This window comes from Coenobita brevimanus, unplaced genomic scaffold (assembly GCF_032717465.1).
Source record: "Coenobita brevimanus isolate Jiangsu-jjx unplaced genomic scaffold, ASM3271746v2 jjx.HiC_scaffold_2680, whole genome shotgun sequence".
In the NCBI taxonomy this organism is placed as follows: Eukaryota; Metazoa; Arthropoda; class Malacostraca; order Decapoda; family Coenobitidae; genus Coenobita; species Coenobita brevimanus.
The window spans coordinates 155,001-161,896 of record NW_027643632.1 but is presented as its reverse complement, the minus strand read 5'-3'; positions in this window follow the sequence as shown (position 1 = coordinate 161,896).

The window sequence follows — 6,896 nt, the reverse complement described above, 5'->3', positions numbered from 1 at the left end:
TTTTCTAGTTTGAAACCATTATTTCTAGTTCTATCCTGTATGCTTACTTTAAGTACCTTGCTAATATCTCCCTTATTTATACCATTCATCCACTTAAACACCTCAATTAAGTCTCCCCTTACTCTACGCCTCTCTAGCGAATGCAGACTTAGTCTTTTCAGTCTGTCCTCATATGACAGGTTCCGGACGTCATGTATCATTTTAGTCATTCTTCTCTGTACATTTTCTAACGAATTAATATCCATTCTATAGTAAGGACACCAGAATTGTACTGCGTAGTCTAAATGTGGCCTTACTAATGATAGATAAAGTTTTAGTATTACTTTAGATGATCTATTGCTCACGCTTCTCGAAATAAATCCTAGGACCCTATTTGCTTTATTTCTCGCATTAATACACTGTTGCCTTGGTTTAAGGTCGTTACTAATCATAACTCCTAGATCTCTCTCGCATTCCGATTTGCTAATTTCTTTGTTATCTAAGCTGTATTTAGTATCTCCAATGGTCTTGCCTACGTTAAGTACTTTACATTTTTCAACGTTAAATTCCATTTGCCAAGTTTTAGACCATTTGGACAATGTATCGAGGTCTTTCTGTAAGTTATGGCAATCGTCAGTCGAGTTAATGATACGCCCTATTTTTGTATCGTCGGCAAATTTGCTGATGCTGCTATTGACTCCTAAGTCTAGATCATTTATATATATGATAAATAATAAGGGACCGAGTACTGAACCCTGTGGTACACCGCTGGTTACTAATCCCCAGTCCGACTTAGTTCCATTTATTAATACTCTCTGCTTTCGTCCTTTCAGCCAGGATTCTATCCATTTTAAGATATCGCCGTCTATACCGTGTGCTCGAACCTTTCTAACTAACCTTTCGTGTGGGACCCTATCAAAAGCTTTACTAAAGTCCAGAAAAATAACATCGTAAGCTTTATCGCTATCTACTGCCTCATAGACCTCCGAGTAGAATGACAACAAATTTGTGAGGCAGGATCGTCCTTGCCTGAATCCGTGCTGACTTTCGTTTATAAGATTAAATCTTTCTAAGTGTTCTCTAATCTTATTTGCCAAAATTGACTCTAACATTTTTCCTACTATTGACGTTAGACTTATCGGACGATAATTCGACGCAGCTGATTTATCACCCTTTTTAAAGATGGGCACTACGTTTGCGGTTTTCCACGCCTCTGGAACTTCTCCTGAACTTAAAGAGTCATTAAATAACGTTAAAAGTGGCTGACATAATTCTTCTTTGGTTTCTTTTATAATTTTTGCATATATATCGTCCGGACCTGGCGATTTTTGAGGTTTTAACTTGTTAATTTCTTTCAATACGTCCTCCTTACTAATGGTTATTTTACTAAGAATATTTTCCGTATTCTCATGGTAAATATTTGCTGCTTGAGGGACCAGGCTTAGATTTTCCTTGGTGAATACTGATATGAAATAATTATTTAGGATGGAGCACATTTCTTTATCTTCACTGGTAATGTCACCTGATTCTGTTCTGAGTGGTCCTATCCTATCTTTATTTTTCGTTCGGTACATTTGATAAAAACCCTTGGGGTTTACTTTTGATTCACTTGCAACCTTAATTTCATAACTTCTCTTTGCTTTTCTTATCTCCCTCTTTACTTCTCTATTTAAAATTGTGTACCGGTTACGTAAGTGTTCCTCTCCACGTTTTATTTTTCTATATATTCCTTTCCTTTGGCCTATGAGAGATTTTAATCTGTTGTTTAACCATCTTGGTTCTGAATTGTTAGTTCTAAACGGTTTTGAAGGAATATATCTATCTTGGCCTCCGTATATTATATTTATTAACTCGTTATACTTCTCACTGGTCGAACGTCTGTTTGGTACTGGAGCTGAGTTAATTTCCGTCACCTGGACTACATTCCTATCTACCACCTCCCCCTCACAGACACCTGACGGACGTCCCCACGTGCTTCCTGCGCCTGACCTATGACCTGGGGATCCCCACTAACCTGACATTCCCTCAAATAGCTAATCTCCCTGTGGAATACCGTTCGAAAATAAGCTCTTAAGCCATCGAAATCTCCTAGACGAAAATTAGGAACGGTGGAGGTATTTTCAGTGGAACAGACATCCCAAATAAATTTGAACTTAATTTTTTCATGATCGCTATTACCAAGTCGTCCACCAACCTCTATATCGCTAATGATATTTTCTTTATTAGCTAAAACCAAATCTAGTATATTATTACCTCTGGTGGGCTCCCTGATATACTGATAAAGGAAATTATCCTGTACTACCTCTAGAAATTCCTCTGACTTTGCATCTCCTGTCTGATTTCTCCAATCTATCCTTGGCAGATTAAGGTCCCCAACAATTATTACTAAGCTGGACTGTGATGCTTTCCTAATTTCCTCCCAAAGGTATTTACTATCAGCTCTACTTAATTTTGGAGATCTGTAAATTGCTCCTAAGACTAATTTCTCCCTATTGTTACTAATTTCAACCCAGACACTTTCTGTGTCCCTATTTACTTTAATGTCTGCTTTATTGTAACAGTTTAATGAATCCTTTACATAAATAGCTACCCCTCCCCCTTTCTTCCCTGACGGTTTGACACAAAAATATTATAGCCTTTTATCTGATATTCTGCTAAAAATTCTCGAGTGTCTGTATTCATCCAAGTTTCACTAATAACGGCAATGTCTATTTTCTCTGTACAAATTAAAGCCCTCAGTTCATCCATTTTATTACGTAAACTCCGGCTGTTTGTGTAGTACACTTTCAGATTATTACGAGTAGTTATGCCTTTACCTTGGCATTTACTGTTATTTATTTTATTACTAACTGGGAAACTCTTTACTTTACTAATATAACAATTTTTTGTACTATCGCTTATCGCCCTTCTATCATTGCTTGTTCTATCATCTATCATCGCCTGCTCAATTTGAGGTGCCTGAGTGGATGTATCTACACTATTGGTTGAACTTTTGTTCTTAATTTTGCAAGTATCGATGCATCTATCCAAACATGGTAATAATGATTTCTGACTGTAATGCAGGGAAACAGACATGCTTGAAGGGAGGGCACGCAGGTAGGCAGGCAGACACACAGGCTTGTAGGCAGGAAGGCACAGAGGAAAGATATCAATAAAGCATGAAGTAAACTTCAGGAAGGCAGGATGAGAAAGGTGTAGGCAGGGAAGCACACAGATTAAAAAGGTAGGTAGGCAGGTAGGTAGGATGGGAAGAAAGTAGGTACTGAACAGGAGAGTAAGTTATCAGAAGAGAATTAAGTCAGGCAGGGTGGGAAGGGTGTAGGTAGGAAAAACAGACAGTCCACAAGGGTGGGTTGGAGGGTAAGCAAGCAGGCAGGTAGGCAACTAAATTATAGGTGTGGCTTCTGCTGTTTATATAACTAATTCATATGCCAACTACACAAGCGCTTACGGGTCTAAGCTGAAGAGTATTTCTCTCTCTCTCTCTCTCTCTCTCTCTCTTGGTGGTTTATTTCTGCTGCTACCAATTAATTTAACTCAACTTCACAAAGGCGTCTTATACTGAAGGTGTTTATCAATCCAATATATAACCTCTTCAATTCAAAAGTCTGTCCTACGCTGTATTAAATCGTCAGAGACTGGGCAGAACGTAGTAAAAACTTCCCTGGACTCAAAGGGTTAAGCGAGGTTAATAATTACCAAGTCAGGTACCAAGACATGCGAAGTTAATTACCAATAATATATGACTGAATATTACGGCGATGGAGGGCAAATATGAGGTGGAGTCTGAAGGGCAGCGGGGTGGAGCGATAAAGGCAGCAAAGTGGAATATTGGATGAAGTGATAAAGGCAGCAAAGTGGAATACTGGGTGGAGTGATAAAGGCAACAAAGTGGAATACTGGGTGGAGCGATAAAGGCAGCAAAGTGGAATATTGGATGAAGTGATAAAGGCAGCAAAGTGGAATATTGGATAAAGTGATAAAAGCAGCAAAGTGGAATATTGGATGAAGTGATAAGGCAGCAAAGTGGAATACTGGGTGGAGCGACAAAGGCAGCAACGTGGAATACTGGGTGGAGTGATAAACGCAGCAAAGCGGAATACTGGGTGGAGTGATAAAGGCAGCAAAGCGGAATACTGGGTGGAGGTGGTGTTTGCCGGGAAATAATAAAGGGTGAACGCCTGGCTTCTCTTCACAGGATAAACAAGGACCAGAAATTGAGTCTGAGAATTTTGATGGTCAAGGCCGTGTTGGAGAGCGCAGGGAGGGGAGCGGTGGGGTCAAGGCCTTCTAAAATTAGGCCTCGTCGGTGGGGGGGGACGGTAAGCCGTGACGTACTTATAGGTCGGTCTAGGTAGTGTTGGGTCAGCTTTGGTCGGGAGAGGTCACGCTGTGTGTTCAATAACAATAAGGACGGAAAAACATTGTATTATATATTGATATTTACATTATTTGTATGTTTTATTAAGGTAATAATGCCTTACATGTGTTGTGTTCCCAGATGTAAGGGAAATTATAAAAATGGAACAAAAGTAAGAGTATTCTCTTTCCCGCAAGATAAAGAACTTGCCTCCACGTGGCTACGTGCCATTAAGCGCGACCAGTTCACTCCAAATCGGAACAGCAGGGTAAGTACAACATTATTTTCTGTTCATTATTATCAGAAAAGTGTAGAGAGTACAGTGAGAAGCTTTAAGTCATCGTAGTTGTACTGAATATAAGAAAAATGAGGCCTTAGCCATGCTAGGGTGTAGGACCAAAGCCATTACACAGACGTGGCTGGAGCTGGATAAGAGAGGAAAATATAACCCTTCATTTTTCCTACATATCTCCACAGCTTTCCTCTATAAAGAAACTGAATCGAATTCAAACGAAATCTGCATTACCTTGTTCACCCCGTATATAAGAACATAAGAAGAGAGGATAACTGCAGTAGGCCGGTTGGCCCATGCTAGGCAGCTCCTAGAAGAGTAACTGAACTACTAGAATTAGATAAGGATAGCAAAGAAGAAGGCTCTCCCCCGCCCTCCAAACCCTCCAGCCGAAGCCGGCAGGAAAAAGTCAGAAAGAACACCACGCCATACAGAAAAACTGGCGTGGACATTTTACAGGAAAGTGTGAAAGGAGAATAGAGACTATCATAGTGTAACCTGAAAAGGAAAAATTATGAATTAGTATTGGTTATAAGATTTTCTTTTTTCTATATCCACCCCTTATTAGTCATATGCTTATCTAGCCTATGCTTGAAACTCTCAATGGAAGAGGCAGCAACTACTTTACTATAGGTAGCTTATTCCATTCGTCTACTATTCTATTACCAAACCAATTTCTACCTATTTCCTTACCGAAACGGAATTTTTCTAGTTTGAAACCATTATTTCTAGTTCTATCCTGTATGCTCACTTTAAGTACCTTGTTAATATCTCCCTTATTTATACCCTTCATCCACTTAAACACCTCAATTAAGTCTCCCCTTACTCTACGCCTCTCTAGAGAATGAAGACTTAGTCTTTTCAGTCTGTCTTCATATGACAGGTTCCGGACGTCATGTATCATTTTTGTCATTCTTCTCTGTACATTTTCTAACGAATTAATATCCATTCTATAGTAAGGACACCAAAACTGTACTGCGTAATCTAAATGTGGCCTTACTAATGCTAGATAAAGTTTCAGTATTACTTTAGATGATCTATTGCTCACGCTTCTCGAAATAAATCCTAGGACCCTTTTTGCTTTATTTCTCGCATTAATACACTGTTGCCTTGGTTTAAGGTCGTTACTAATCATAACTCCTAGATCTCTCTCGCATTCCGATTTGCTAATTTCTTTGTTATCTAAGCTGTATTTAGTATCTCCAATATAATACCTCCAGTATACCATCAATATAACACCCCAATACACAGTAAGATTCTAAGTACAACACCCCAATATACTACCAATATTACAGCCCCAATATACCACCCATGTAACACCCCAATATACCACCAATATAACACCCCAATGTAATACCAGCAATATAGCACCCCAATATACCACCAATATAACATCCCCAATATAATATCGCAGTATACCACCAATATAACAGCCCCAATATACCACCAATATAACAGCCCCAATATACCACCAATATAACAGCCCCAGTATACCACCAATATAATAGCCCCAATAAACCACCAATATAACAGCCTCAATATACCACCAATATAACAGCCCCAGTATACTTCCAATATAACAGCCTCAATATACCACCAATATAACATCTTCAATATACCACCAATATAACAGCCCCAATATACCACCAATATAACAGCCCCAATATACCACCAATATAACAGCCCCAATATAACATCGCAATATACCACCAATATAACAGCCCCAATATACCACCAGTATAACATCGCAATATACCACCAATATAACAGCCCCAATATACCACCAGTATAACATCGCAATATACCTCCAATATAACAGCCCCAATATACCACCAGTATAACAGCCCCAATATACCACCAGTATAACAGCCCCAATATACCACCAGTATAACAGCCCCAATATACCACCAGTATAACAGCCCCAATATACCACCAGTATAACAGCCCCAATATACCACCAGTATAACAGCCCCAATATACCACCAATATAATAGCCCCAATATACCACCAATATAACAGCCCCAATACGTACAGTATATGATTTACATATATATATATATATATATATATATATATATATATATATATATATATATATATATATATATATATATATATATATATAATAAATTATGCCAGATTTCAGATGTCACTACATACGTTTCTTTTGTAGTAACTCTTACCATTGTAAATTTTTCACGTGAATAAACGAGTACAGTCATGGACAAAGAAACCTGGACAGGTGAGGCGAGGTAAATGTCATAT